Source organism: Herpailurus yagouaroundi, unplaced genomic scaffold (assembly GCF_014898765.1).
Source record: "Herpailurus yagouaroundi ecotype Mexico unplaced genomic scaffold, PumYag 140, whole genome shotgun sequence".
Classification (NCBI taxonomy): Eukaryota; Metazoa; Chordata; class Mammalia; order Carnivora; family Felidae; genus Herpailurus; species Herpailurus yagouaroundi.
In genome coordinates, this window is record NW_024412395.1 from 41,558,722 (window position 1) to 41,574,176 (window position 15,455).

Here is a 15,455-nt window from a genome sequence, read left to right on the forward strand (position 1 = left end):
ATCAATAATTATTTTGGATGGGGGTGCCGGTTGAGCGTCTGACTTCAGCTCAGGTCATGATCTCATCGTTTCTGAGTTCCAGCCTCACATCGGACTCTGTGTTGACAGCTCAGAGTCTGGAACCTGCTTTGGATTTTGTCTCCCTCTCTCCCTGCCCCTCCCCCACTTACACTCTGTCTCCCTCTCTCTCAAAAATAAATAAAGATTAAAAAAACATTTAAAAAATTATTATTTTGGATGTAAATGGACTAAATGTTCTTGCCAAAATACATAGTGTGACAGAATGGATTAAAAAAAGCAAGACCTATCTATATACTGCCTACACAACACTCATTTCAGACCTAAAGACACATGCAGATTTAAAGTGAATGGTTGTAAAAGCATTTATCAAGCAAATGGAAGTGAAAAGAAAACTGTGGTAGCAATACCTAGTATCAGACAAAATAGATTTTTAAAACAAAGATTGTCACAAGAGACAATGAAGGACACTATATAATTATAAAAGGAATAATCTAACAAGATATAATAGTTACAAATATTTATGCACCCAATATGAAAGCACCCAAATACATAAAGCAAATAAGAACAAACATAAAGGACATAACTGATAGTAATACAATAATAGTAGAGGACTTTAACACCCCACTTTTATCAATGGATAAATCATCCAAATAAAATCAAGAGGGAAAGAGTGGCTTTGAATAACACATTGAACCAGATGGATCTAACAGATATACTCAGAACATTCAATCATAATAGAGCAGAATATACATTCTTTTCAAATGCACATGGAACATTCTCCAGAATAGATCACAAAATAAGTCTCAAAAAAATAAAAACAAAAGGAAATTATACAATGCATCTTTTCTGACCACAATGCTATGAAGCTGGAAATCAACCAGAAGAATACAAACATGTGGAGGTTAAATAACATGCTACTAAATATTTGAATGGATCAACCAATAAATCAAAGAGGAAATCAAAAAATACATGGAGACAAATAAAAATGAAAATTCAATGATCAAAAATCTTTGGGATGCAGAAAAAGCTGTTCTAAGAGGGAAGTTCATAGCAATACAGTCCTTACCTCAAGAAGCAAAAAAATATCAAATAAAAAAACCTAACTTTATACCTAAAGGAGTCAGGAAAAGAACAAACAAAACACAAATCCAATAAAAGGAAGGAAATAATAAAGAATACAGCAGAAATAAATTAAATACTAAATCAATTAATGAAACCAGGAGCTAGTTCTTTGAAAGGACCACCAAAATTCATAAACCTTTAGCCAAACTCACCGAAGAACAAAAAGAGGACTTAAATAAACAAAATCAGGGCTTCTCAGGACTCCAATAGACCTTGCTGCCACTGCTTGCCAAGGACCACAGTTGTCAATACAATGAACCAAGGAGACATCATGCCCTTGCTGGACCTGGAACTGGCAGATACCCCCACACTTGGCAGCCTGTACCACTAGAAGCAAGGTGACAACATGATCCAGCAAGTCCCCACCCAAAGGTGAAAGACATCCTTTACCAAAGTCAGTCCATATATGACACCTGGGTGGCTCAGTCAGTTGAGTGTCTGACTCTTGATTTTGACTCAGGTCATGATCCCAGGGTCATGGAATCAAGCCCTATGTCAGGATCTAGGCTGAGCATAGAATCTGCTGGAGATTCTCTTTCTCTTTCCCTCTGCCCCTCTCCCCAGCTCACTCTCTCTCTTTCTAAAATTAAAAAAGTCAGTCCATAAAGTCTGGAAAAAGAAACGGCTTCTTCAAATGCACAAATAGCTATGCAAGGCTACAGGAGCCTTGAAGAATCAGGGAAATCTATCTTCCCCAAAGGAATACGTTAGATTCCTCCAGGAATTGCCTGACAAAGAATTCAAAGTAATTGTTCTACAGATGGTTGGAGAGCTACAAGAGAGAAACAATTATACAATATCAAAGGAAGAATAAAAGAACAAAATGAGAAGTTGAACAAAGAGAAAACACAAAAAGAATGAAACAAAAACTTTGGAACTGAAGAATACAATGACTAAACTTAAAGTATTCAAGTAGAGAGCTTCAATAGTAGAATTGAACAAACAGGAGAGAGATTTAGAGAGATTATCCATTTAAAGGAGAAAAAAAAATAATGAAAAGGAATGAAGAAAGCATCTGGTACTAATGGGACACTATCAAGTAAAATAATGTGTGTATCAGTAGAGCGCTAGAAAAAGAAGAGAAGGATAAAGGGGCAAACAGCTTATTTAAAGAAATAATGGATGAGAAATTCCCAAATCTGGGGTTTTATCTAGATATTAAAGTTCATGATGCTAATAGGTGGCCTCAAAATTTGAATACAAAACAATCATCTCCAAGATATATAATAATAAAGCTGTCTAAAACTGAAGAAAAAGAAAAGTGTTAAAGCAGTAAGAGAAAAAAATTTCTCTCCTATACAGGAATCCCCATAAACCTATCAATGGATTTTTCAGATACCTTGTAGGCTAGAAGAAAACAGGATGACATATTGAAAGTGCTATAGGAAAGAAACTGCCAACCAAAAAAACTTTATACAGTAAAGTTGTCCTTCAGAATTGAAGGTGAAATACTTTCCCTAGTAAACAAAAGCTGAGCAAATTTATCACCAGTAAACCTACCTTACAAGAAATGCTGTAAGGGGGTCTTCAACCTGAAGAAAAAAGGATGCTAATTTGTATCAAGCAAACACAGGAACAAGAGTGCCCAGCTGGCTCAATTGGTTAATCATCTGACTCCTGATTTCAGCTCAAGTCATGATCTCATGGTTTCGTGAGTTCAAGCCCCATGTTGGGCTCTGCACTGCTTAGGATTCCCTCTCACTCTTTCTCTGCCCCTCCTCCTCCCTCCCTCCCTCCTTCCCTCTAAAAAAGAATAAACAAACTTAAAAAAAAAAAACCCACAGGAACATATATAATACACTGGTAAAGGTAAGCATACAGCCAAATTTAGATACCCTAATACTGTAATATAGTTATGTATTAACCTCTTAATTTTAGAATAAAGGTTAAAGGACAAAAGCATTTAAAACAGGTATAGCTTCAACAAGTTGTTAAAGGGATTACAGGCATAGCTTCAAGTTGTTAAGGGATACACAATACAAAAAGATATAAATGATGACATAAAAAATATAAAAGTGAGGGAGTAAAAAGAGATTTTGTATGTGATCAAAGTTAAGTTGTTATCAACATAAAATAGACTATAAAATGATACATAAGCTTCATGGTAACCACAAAGCAGAAACTTATAGTTGATATCCAAAATGATAAAAAGAAAATCAAAGCGTACTACCAATGAAAATTATTAATACAAAAATAGGTAGTGAGAAATGAAAAAAGGAATAACAAAACTAAAAAACAGTCAGAAAACAATAAGATGGCATTAACAAGTCCACATCTTTCAATAATTACTCTAAATATAAGAGGACTGAATTCTGTAATCAAAAGGAATAGAGTGGCTGGATGGACAAAAAAAAAACAAAAACAAAACACACACACACACCCAATTATATGCTGCTTACTCACTCCAGCTTTAAGGACATTTATAGGCACAAAGTGAAGGGATGGGAAAAAAATCCACATAAGTGGAAACCAAAAGACAGCAGGGGTGACTATAGAGCTGACCTTGAACAACACAGGTTTAAACTGTGCAGGTCCACTTAATACGTGATTTTTTTTTTTTTACAAACACAGTATATAATATGTTTCTCTTATGATTTCTTACCATTTTCTTTTCTTTAGTTTATTGTAAGAATATGGTATATAATACATATAACATACAAAATTATCTTAATTGAGTGTTTATGTGATTGGTCAACAGTATTCTAGTCAACAGTAGCCTATTAGTTAACTTTTCGGGGAGGCAAACGTTACATGTGGATTTTCAATTCTGTTGGGGGTCAGTACCCTTAAATCTCACATTGTTCAAGAATCAACTGTACTTATATCAGTCAAAATAAACTTATAGCCAAAAATGGTAACAAGAGGTGAAGATGGTCATTATGTAATGATAAGGGAGTCCATTCATCAAAAAGCTGTAACAATCTTAAATATACATGCACTTAACAGTAGAGCACCTAAATATATTAAGTAAACTCTAGCAGATTTGAATGGAAAAACAGACATTGTATTGTAAAAGCAGTGGACTTCAATACCCCATTTTCAACAATGAATAGATCATTCAGATAGAAAATCAACAAGGAAATATTGGACTTGAACCATACTTTAGACCAAATGGAACAGATGTGCACAAAAAAATTCCATCCAACAGTGGTAGAATACACATTCTTCACAAATGCACAAGGAACATTTTCCTGGATAGATCATATGATAGGCCACAAAACAACTCTTAGCAAATTTAAGACTGAAATCATACCAAGCATCTTTTCTGACCATAGTGCTATGAGAATAGAAATCAATAACAGGAGTAAAGCTGGAAAATTCATAGATATGTGGGGATTAAACAACAAGCTCATTAATAACCAATGGGTCAAAAACTAAATCAGAGAGAAATCAAGAACTCTCTTGAAACAAATGAAAATGGACCACAATATATCAAACCCTATGGTATGCTGCAAAATCAGTTCTTTATTTTTTTTAAGTTTTAATTTATTTTTAGTATTCTCTACACCCAACAACGGGCTTAAAACTCATGACAAGATCAAGAGTTGCACGATTTTCTGACTGAGCCAGCCAGATGCCCCTGCAAAATCAGTTATAAGAGGGAAGTTTACAGAGTAAATGCCTACATTAACAGGAAAAATCTCAAAAAAGAAAAAGAAAGGAAAAGAAAGAAAAAAGACAAGAAAGATCTCAAAACAAACAGCTTCACTTAACATCTTCAGGAACTAAAAAAGAAAAATCAGCTAAGTCCCAAATAAGCAGATGAAAGTAAATAACAAATATCAGAGCAGAAATAAATGAGAGACAAGAAAAATAATATAAAATATCAATGAAACTAACCTACATTTTTGAAAAGATAAATAGAATTGATAAACGTTAGCTAGACTATCACTGAGTGGAGAAAAGCAAATGTTTGTGCACTGTTGGTGGGAATGTAAATTGGTACAACTACTATAGAAATCAGTATGTAAATTCCTCAAAAAATTAAAGATAGAACTACCATATCTGATTTCTGGGTATATATTTAAAGGACATGAAAAGAGGCTCTCAAAGAGATTAACTGTACCATCATGTTCAGTACAGCATTATTTACAATAGCTAACATATGGCAATTTAGTGCCTTAAAAACACAAGTTTATACTTCTGCATGTAAGAAGTTTGACGTGAGTTTTTTTAAGATTTTACTTTTAAATAATCTCTACACCCAACATGGGGCTGGAACTCCCAACCTTGAAATCAAGAGTTGAATGCTCTACCAACTGAGCCAGCGAGGCACTCCTAAAATGAGTTTTATTGGGCTAAAACTAAGGTGTTGACAGGTCTAATTTCTTCTGAGGGCTTCAAGGAAGAATCTGTTTCTTGCTTCATCCAGCTTCTGGAAACTACCCGTATACCTTGGATCCTGGCCACATTACTCCAATCTCTGCTTTGTTGTCCCATTGCCACCTTCTCTTGCCTCCATCTTATAAAAACTTTTGTGATTAGATTTAAGGTTTTATCCAGATAACCCAGGATAACTGCCCATCTCCAGATCTTTAACTGAATTACATCTGCAAGTCCCTTTTGTCATATAAGGTGACATTTTTTGGTTCTTGAAATTAGAATGTGAGTACCACAGTAGTCAACTCCTCTGTTACCCAGCCACTGGCAACCACTGCTGATAGATCTGTCTGTAGTAGTTTTACCTTTTCCAGAATTTCATATAAGTGCAATTACTACAGTATGTAGCCTTTGCAGTCTGGCTTCTTTCTCTCTTAGCATTATAAATATGAAATTCATCCATGTCATCGCAACAATCAGTAGTTCATTCCTTTGCATTACTGAGAAATATTCCATTGCATGGACATACCATATCTTGTTTCTCCATTCACAAGTTGAAGGATATTTGTGTTTGCAGTTTTTGCCAAGTATGAAAAAAGCTGATAAAAACACTGATGTGCAGTTTTTTGTGGGAGCACAGTTTCATTCTCTTGGGTAATTACCTAGGAATAAGAATGCTAGTTTGTATGGTTAGCATGTTTAATGTTCTAAGAAACTGTCAAACTGTGCTGCAATGTACCTCTACCCCTTGTATCTTTTTTAAAAGTTTATTTATTTATTTTTAGAGAGAGTGAGTAAACAGAGAAGAGGCAGGGTCGGGAGAAAGAGGATCCCAAGCATGTTGCACACTGCCAAAGCAGAGCCCAACACAGGGCTCAAACTCATGAACTGTGAGACCTGAGCTGAAACCAAGCATTAGATGTTCAACCGACTGAGCCACCCAGGCACACACCACCCCCTTTATCTTTTCCGATGCACATATAGTTAACCACTGCATAAACAAAGAAAAAGTGTTCGTAAAGAAAAAGTTAAGGAAATAGTTTTTGATTAGACAACACTGTTTATGAAAGTGCTAACAATGAATTCTCAATAGAGAAAGCCATAGATACAAAAATAGGAAAATACATTTAAAAGACAGGACAGATACTTCTAAAGGCTCTAACATATATCTAAGAATAATTCCAGAAATTACTTAAGAGAATAAGAGAACACAATATTCAATAAATAACAGCTGAAAATTTTCCAAAATTCTGGAGATATTTAAATCCACAGATTGATAATGCATAAACAGAATAGTCTTACCCAGACACACTATGATAAAAACAGTAAGGATAGTAAGAACAAAGAGAAAATCTTAAATCTACCATAATGAATAAACAGATTACCTAAAAGAATGAAAATTAAGATTGATAAAATATTTAACCAACAATAGCAGAAGCTAGACAACAATGAAAAAATCTACAACTTTTTATGTGAAATACTGGGACCAACAATATTTCAGAATTCGGATTTTTACGGGGAAGAAGGATGTTAGAAAATTAATATGGTTCATATCCTCCTATACATTACATAGGACTTCCATTAGCACATTTAGCCAACCCCAAGGAATAATGCTTAAGTAGCAAGGTGAAAGGGGTAGATGTTAGGCTCCAGAAGCTTCTACAGAGATATGAAGAGATACATCACAGTAGAGAAGATTGGGCAGAATAATACTAAGTTTGTTTGGAAACTGCAAATTAAATCACCACTTTACATGGTTTTACCCTTTTCTGTATTGTTTATATAAAAAATAAGTAAGTTAGTTTCCAGATCTTTTCTTCTGAAATCCCTCTCCTGCAAAAGTCCATCTCCTACTCCCTGGAGGTCCACTCTTGAAGTGTTTTTGGTCTACAATCCTAGAACTGTATTTTTAAAAGTACCTTTTTTGACCTAGATTCAAAATAAGAAATGTATTTTACATTACAATACACAAATCACTTACTCACACACATAAACACCTGTAATAAAAGTTTCTGTAATAGTTATTATATTATGTGACTAGTACTGGCATTTTCTATTGTTTTATTCAACTTAAAACAATGTGACTTACTAAACTAACTTCATGACACACCAATTGGTAACAACCTGCAGGCTAAAAATGATCTAGAAATTTTCTACGCATGTATACAAATTTTATACAAAAATGTGATAAGACCATACAAATTATATCTTTGTTACATTGTAGCTGACTTTAAGAAAAATTTTATTTAAATTCAAGTTAGATAACATAAATGTAATATTAATTTCAGGTGTAAAATTTAGTGATTCAGCACTCACATATAACACCCAGAGTTCATCACAAGTGCACTCCTTAATCCCTATCACCTATTTAACCCCCCCACCCCCACACCTTTCCTCTGGTAAACCATCAGTTTGTTCTCTATAGTTAAGAGTCTGTTTTTTGGTTTGCCTCTCTCTCTCTTTTTTGCTTTGCTCATTTGTTTATTAAATTCCACATAAGAGTAAAATCATATGGTATTTGTCCTTCTCTGGCTTATTTTGCTTAACACAATACTCTCTAGCTCCATCCATGCTATTGTAAATAGACATTGTAGCTGTCTTTATTCAGTCTTTTTTACACTGTTAATAAGTTCTTAGTGTCACTAAGAGCTAAAGCATACCTATATCCTCATTTGCACTTTCTTTACTTGTAATTGCATTCTGGAAGCAATAAATTATTTTCTTGGGGCACCTGGGTGGCTCAGTTAAGCGTCTGACTCTTGATTTTTGGCTCAGGTCAGGGTCTCATGGTTCGTGGGTTTGAGGCAGTGCAGAGCCTGCTTGGGATGCTCTCTCTCCCTCTCTCTCTATCGCTCTCTTTCTCTCAAAAGTAAATAAACATTTAAAAATAAAACAAAGTAAAATAAAACAAAATAAAATATTTTCTAAAACGACTTTCTAAGGGAGTGCCTGATTGGCTCAGTTGGAAGAGCATGAGACTCTTGATCTCAAGGTCATGAATTCAAGCCCCACATTGGGTGTAGACATTATTAGAAAGAAATAATAAACTTTAAAAATAAATAAATAAAATAAAACGGCTTTCCAAGATATAGAACAGAAGTATCCGGTAGAGTAGTAACCTTCTTATGTCACAGATCAAAGAGATCTATTTTCAAACTTCCACAAGAAATCCTATATTTTTATATGGAATTTCCTGTCAAACAGGCCAAGCTGTCTACATCATTCTTACTCACTGAAGTGGAATTTGAGGGTGGAGGTATTATTGCTTCAGAGTTATGAGTAATGTCAAGATCTCCCTCCTTTATCCCCCTACTATGCCCTTTTATGTATGCATGTTAAGCTAGACTGTTTAGTTATTAGTTTTGTTATGTAAATAGTGCCATGAATTTAATCACAGACCTTTATGCTTTTCATAAGAGGTGAGAAATATGAGAAAGTGTTTACATTTTAAGAAGTGCAAATAAAACGTACAAAAATGTCCTACTGCAGCTGTATAATTTTATTAATAATTTCTAGATACCAAGTAAGCTATAATTTTTATTTAGAAAGAATAAGCATCAACCAATTTTAAATGGTAACATTTGGTAACTGACATAATAAACTAAGGTATTGCACTTAAGAATAAAAAATAGGGTATGTTTCTTACAACTTTTAACTCTTTGGGTTTTTTTACTTTTTATGTTGAAGTGACTTCAGATTTAATAATAACGTTAGGGGTGCCTGGGTGGCTTGGTCAGTTAAATGACAGATTTCGGCTCAGGTCATGATCTCACGGTTCATGGGTTTGAGCCCTGCATCAGGCTCTGTGCTGACAGCTCAGAGCCTGCAGCCTGCTTCAGTTTCTGTGTTTTCCTCTCCTTCTGCCCCTCCCCACTTGCATTCTGTCCCTCTCTCTTAAAACTAAATAAACATTTAAAATAATAATAATAATAATAAAGTTACAAAATAGTACAAACCACTCAGCACCAAGATCTTGGTTTCTAAATATTATTCTTCAATAAAGGGAACAAGGTTCTGGAGAAATAGCCCATTTAGGACAGGGACAAGGAAAACACAAGATAAAAGAGAAGCATGTGGAAATATCAAAAAGTAAGGCAAAGCTCACAAACCAAAAGGATGGGGATATATCAAAAGGCCATAGGAGATCACCAGGATTTCCAGTAGTTAAAGCTGGAAACATTTCGGTGATAGAATAAATAATGTATTAGATTTAACTCAAAGAATGAAATAAATACAGCTGAGTCCATAGAAATATAAATAATAAATAGACAGAAAAGAGTCAAATATCCATTATAAAGGAATCCAAATGATATAACATAGAAACTATCCTGTCCAGGAGGTGAGGCTTAACCTGCACCCCACCCCAGCCTTTGAGACTGGGCTGGACTTAGTGACTCCCTCCCAAACAGAGTAGGAAAAATTGGAACTTTACAGAGGAGAAACCTGGCAGATACTACCTTAAGATATCAAGGTTTACATCACCAGAGATACCATGTTGATAGCATCTACTCCTGATATGATGTGACAGAAAGGGTACTTCACTTCTGTAGTATTCTAAGAAGCCATAACCCCAGTCTAACCATGAGAAATACATACAAAAAACAAAATTGGGGGATATTCTTAGAAATATTTCTAAGATTATTTCTAAGAAATATTTCTAAGATATTTGAGTTTCCTCAAAACTGTCAATGTCATGAATTTTTTTTTTTTTAAAAAGGCTGAGAAACTGTCACAGACCAAAGGAGATTGAACAGAGATGACAAACAAATGCAATGTGGTACACTGGACTGCATCTTTGAATAGAAAAGGGACATTAAGGGGCACCTGGGTGGCTCAGTCTGTTAAGGGCCTGACTCGATTTTGGCTCAGATCATGATCTCATGGTTGGAGAGTTTGAGCCCTGCATTGGGCTCTGCACTGACAGTGTGCAGCCTGCTTAGGATTCTCTCTCTCTCCCCCCAACTCTTCTCTCTGTCCTTCCTCCGCTTGTGCACACGCTTGCTCTGTCTCTCTCTCTCTCTCAAAATACACTTAAAAAAAAAAAAAAAAGGACATTATGTGATTAAGGTCTGAAGTTTAGAGGAAAATTCATAGAAAACAGGTGAAATCTGAATAAAGTCAGATTTAGGGGTTTAGTTAATAGTAATGAACCAATATTGGTTTCTTAGTTTTCAAAAATGTACCATGGTAATTTAAAATGAAAACTAAAATTGGGCGAAGTGTGAAGTGTGTACTATCTTTTAAACTTTTCTGTAACTCTGAAATTATTCCAAAACTTAGAAGTTTATTTTTTAAACAATACAATTTCCATAAACCCTTCTTCATTCAGATTCCCCAAACTTAACATGTGCTTTATCAGTGTCTTTCTCTCCCCTCTACAGACTTTTCTGAATTTGAAAACAAGTTGCAGACATCATTCCCCTTTATAAATATTTCAATGTAGTTCCTCAAAAAGTACATTAATCAGGGCGCCTGGGTGGCGCAGTCAGTTGAGCGTCTGACTTCAGCCAGGTCACGATCTCGCGGTCCGTGAGTTCGAGCCCCGCGTCGGGCTCTGGGCTGATGGCTCAGAGCCTGGAGCCTGTTTCCGATTCTGTGTCTCCCTCTCTCTCTGCCCCTCCCCTGTTCATGCTCTGTCTCTCTCTGTCCCAAAAATAAATAAACGTTGAAAAAAAAAATTTTTTTTTAAAAATTAAAAAAAAATTTTAAAAAAAGTACATTAATCAAAATAAGGCACTTACCATTAATATAGCACTATCCAATTTACAGACCTTCACATTTTGCCAATTGTTCCACTACTATCTTTTATGACAAAAATAGAATAATAAAATAAAAGTAATTTTTTCCATCTTGACCAATGACTCAGCCCAGTGTCATACACTGTATTTAACTGTCATGTCTCTTTAGACTTTGATCTGAAGCAAGTTCCTCATTCTTTGTTTTTCTTGACCTTGACATTTTTTTAAAACAACAGGCCATTTTTGGTGAACTATCCCTCAATTTGGGTTTAACTGAAGTTTTTTCATGTTTAAATTCAGGTTACATTTTTTTTTTATAAGTTCATTTGCATTTTATTTTCTCTTTAAAAATAAAACACACACACGTATACACAGAAGAAAACAGATCCACTGAAAATGAGAGTGATATTCACTCAGTGCTACTAGCAGGATGGGCCAGGGTTTCCACTTCCACGGTCTGGATGAGAAGTGTTTTGCATTTGTTTGGCTGGGTCAATTTCACCATTCATCAGGTGTTCCAGGTGAGTCATTCAGTTTTGGTTTCTCTCTGAAAGACCCCCTTTGGAGGTCGCTGTATGGCCCACATGTGTTTGTTTCTGCTGCCAAGCTGGTCTAATCAGATGACAATATGGCAAAGGCTCCCGCATTTCCAGCTGCCCAGAGTTTCTTTCTTTCTTTTTTTATTTTAATTGCAGTATAGCTAACATACAGTGTTATACAAGTCTCAGGTGTACAATTTAGTGATTCAACGATTCTATACATTACATAGTGCTCATCATAAATGTATTCTTTAATCCGCATCACCTAGCTCCCTCATTCCCCCACCCACCACACATCTTGGAACCATCAGTTTGTTCTCTATGGTTAAGAGTTTGTTTTTTGGTTTGTCTTTCTCTTTTTCCTTTGCTTCTTTGTTTTGTTTCTTAAATTCTACATATGAGTGAAACCATATGGCATTTGTCTTTCTCTGGCTGACTTATTCCACTTAGCATAAGAATCTCTACCTTCATCCATGTAGTTGCAAATGGCAAGATTTAATTCTTTATTATGGCTGAATATATTCCATTGTATATACATATCACTTCTTTATCCATTCATCTACTGATGGCCACTTGGGCTGCTTCCAAATTTTGGCTATTGTAAATAGTGCTTCAATAAACATAGGGGTACATGTATCCCTCCGAACTAGCATTTTTGTATGTTTTGGGTAAATACCCAGTAGTGTGATTTACAGAGGTAGGGTAGTTCTATTTTTAAATTTTTTTCTTTAACGTGGAAAACTTCACAAATTTGAGTGTCATCCTTGTGCAGGAGTGCCATGCTAATCTGCTCTATATCATTCCAATTATAGTACATGCACTGCTGAAGAAAGCACTCTATTTTTAACTTTTTGAAAAACCTCCATGCTGTTTTCCACAGTGGCTGCACCAGTTTGCATTCCCATCAACAGTGCAAGAGGCTTTTTTCTCCATATTCTCACCAGCACTTATTTCTTGTTGATGTCAGCCATTCTAACAGGTGTGAGGTGATATCTCATTGTAGTTCTGATTTGCATTTCCCTGATGAGGAATGATGTTGAACATCTTTTCATGTTGGCCATCTGTACATCTTCTCTGTAGAAAAGTGTCTTCATGTCTTTTTTAAAAGTTTTTATTTAAATTCCAGTTAATTAACATACAGTATAATATTAGTTTCCTGTGTATAATTTAATGATTCAACACTTACATACAACACCCAGTGCTCATCCTTACAAGTGCACTTTTTTTTTAACATTTTATTTTGAGAGAGCTAGACAGAGCACAAGTGGGGCAGGGGCAGAGAGAGAGGAGGGGACACGGAATCCTAAGCAGGCTCCAGGCTCTGAGCTGTCAGCACAGAGCCCGACGCGGAGCCTGAACCTACCAACTGCGAGATCATGATCTGAGCTGAAGGTGGCCACCCAACTGACTGAGCCACTCAGGTGCCCCAATACAGCAAGTGCACTTCTTAGTCCCCATCACCTTTATAAACACTGGAGCGCTTCGAATTAGTATTTTTGTATTCTCTGGGTAAATACCTAGTAGTACAATTACTGGATCATAGGGTAGTTCTATTTTTAACTTTTTGAGAAACCTCCATACTGTTTTCCACAGTGGTTGCACCAGTTTGCATTCCCACCAACAGTGTAAGAGGGTTCCCCTTTCTCCACATCCTCTCCAAGACCTCTTATTTCTATGCTGTAAATTTTAGCCATTCTGACAAATGGATAGTGATATCTCATTGAAGTTTTGTTTTTCCCTGATGATGAGTGATGTTGAGCATCTTTTCATGTGTCTGCTGACAATCTGTTTGTCAGATTGTCATGAAGAGAAGAGAAATGTCTCAAGTCTTCTGCCCATTTTCTAATTGGATTTTTTGTGTGTTTTGGGTGTTGAGTTGTATCAATTCTTTATATATTTTGCATACAACCTTTTATCAGATATTTCATTTACTACTAACCTTTTATCAGATATATCATTTGCAAATATCTTCTTCCATTCTGTAGGTTGTCTCTTAGTTTTGTTGATTATTCCCTTCACTGTGCGGAAGCTTTTTACTTTGATGTAGTCCAACAGTTTGGTTTTGCTTTTGTGTCCCTTGCCTGAGGAGACATATCTAGAAATATATTGCTATGGATGATGTTAGAGAAATTACTGCTTGTGTTCTCTTTCAAGATTTTTATGACTTCAAGTCTTAAATTTAGGTCCTTAATCCATTTTGAGTTTATTTTTGTGTATGGTGTGAGAAAGTGGTCCATTTTCATTCTTTTGCATGTAGCTGTCCAGTTTTCCAACACCATTTATTGAAGAGACTATCTCTTTCCCGTTGCATATTCTTTCCTCCATTGTTAAGGATTACTTGATCATAGAATTGTGGGACGTGTTACATATTTTGTAATACCACAGAAGTGATATTATGCTCTTCTCAGTACATACTATCAGGATATATTATGTCTATTTGTCCCATTACTAATAATGTTGACAACCTGGTAAAAATGCGGTAAAAATACTGTAAAGTTGCAACTTTTTTCCTTCAGTGATTAGTAAGTGTCTTGTGGGGAGGTATTTTGACACGGTAAGACCACCCTCCTTTGTCAACTCTTCATGTATTAGTGGTAGGATCCATAGATGCTAACTGCTTGAAACATTTCCCAGCTATGTTTACATAGATGGCTTCCATATCAACTCATCTAGCTCTATAAAAAAGCATGATGGGATTTTCATTAAGATTATATTAAAATTATAAATTAAGGAGAACTATCTTTTCATTGGTTCAAATCTAGTTGTGTATCTTTAAGAAGTATATTAAAGATTTATTCAAATAGCTTTTGTATAATTCTTGTTATATTTATTCCTAAGTATTTTATCTTCTTTGTTGGCGTTAAATTGGGGTTTTCCCTAACATTATATCTGCTAACTGATAAGTGGTTGTATATGTAAAGGATTTTAGGTTCTATTGAATTATACTGAATGGTAATTTTATAGCTTAGTGGTTACTGAATTATTTTGTCTGAGTTAGTTTTAATGATTCTCTAGGTCAGTAGTACACAATCTTTTTCTATAAGATGTTAAAATGTTTTCAGCTTTGTTGGGCCAGACCATTTTTACCACAACTCTCCAACAGGGCCAGTGGAAGGAAAAGTAGCTACACACAATACACAAACAAAATGATATGACTAGATTTGGTTACTGGGTTCCTTTACTGATCCCTGCTCTAGGGTTTTCTAGGTATACTACCTTAACTGCAAATAGAGATTGTTGCCTTATTTTCTAACTGTTATGACTCTACTGATTGCTCTGGTTTAATTGCATTGCCTAATATCTCCAATAAAATGTTTAATAGTGTTACTGGATATCCTTGCCTTGTTCCTAATGTTAGTAGTGAAAATGCCCTTAGTGTTACCCATTAAGAAGATGTTAAGAAAATATTCATTGATTCCTCTTTGTTGAGTGTTTTTACTAGGTGTTTATTTTTGAAGGTCATTTAAGTGTCTATATATGATTTGTTTCCTTATGTACAACATGGCAGGGGCACCTGAGTGGCTCAGTGAGTTGAGCATCCAACTTTGGCTCAGGCCATGATTTCATGTGAGTTTGAGCCCCACGTCGGGCTTGATGCTGGCAGCTTGGGCCTGTCTGTCCCCTTTCTCTCTACCCTTCCTGGCTCATGTTCTCTCTCTCTCAAAAATAAATAAATAAATAAATAAATAAATAAATAAATAAATAAATAAATAAA

General features: G+C 35.3%; 1 protein-coding gene and 1 non-coding gene across 4 annotated transcripts in view; both read right to left on the reverse strand.

Moving 5' to 3' along the window:
• The window catches only part of BAZ2B (bromodomain adjacent to zinc finger domain 2B), a 438,023-nt gene that overhangs the window by 385,483 nt on the left and 37,085 nt on the right, over positions 1–15,455 (reverse strand). The window lies entirely within an intron of this gene.
• On the reverse strand, positions 12,468–12,574 carry LOC121031131 (U6 spliceosomal RNA). The gene has a single exon (XR_005790565.1). It is a non-coding gene; the product is annotated as a U6 spliceosomal RNA (small nuclear RNA).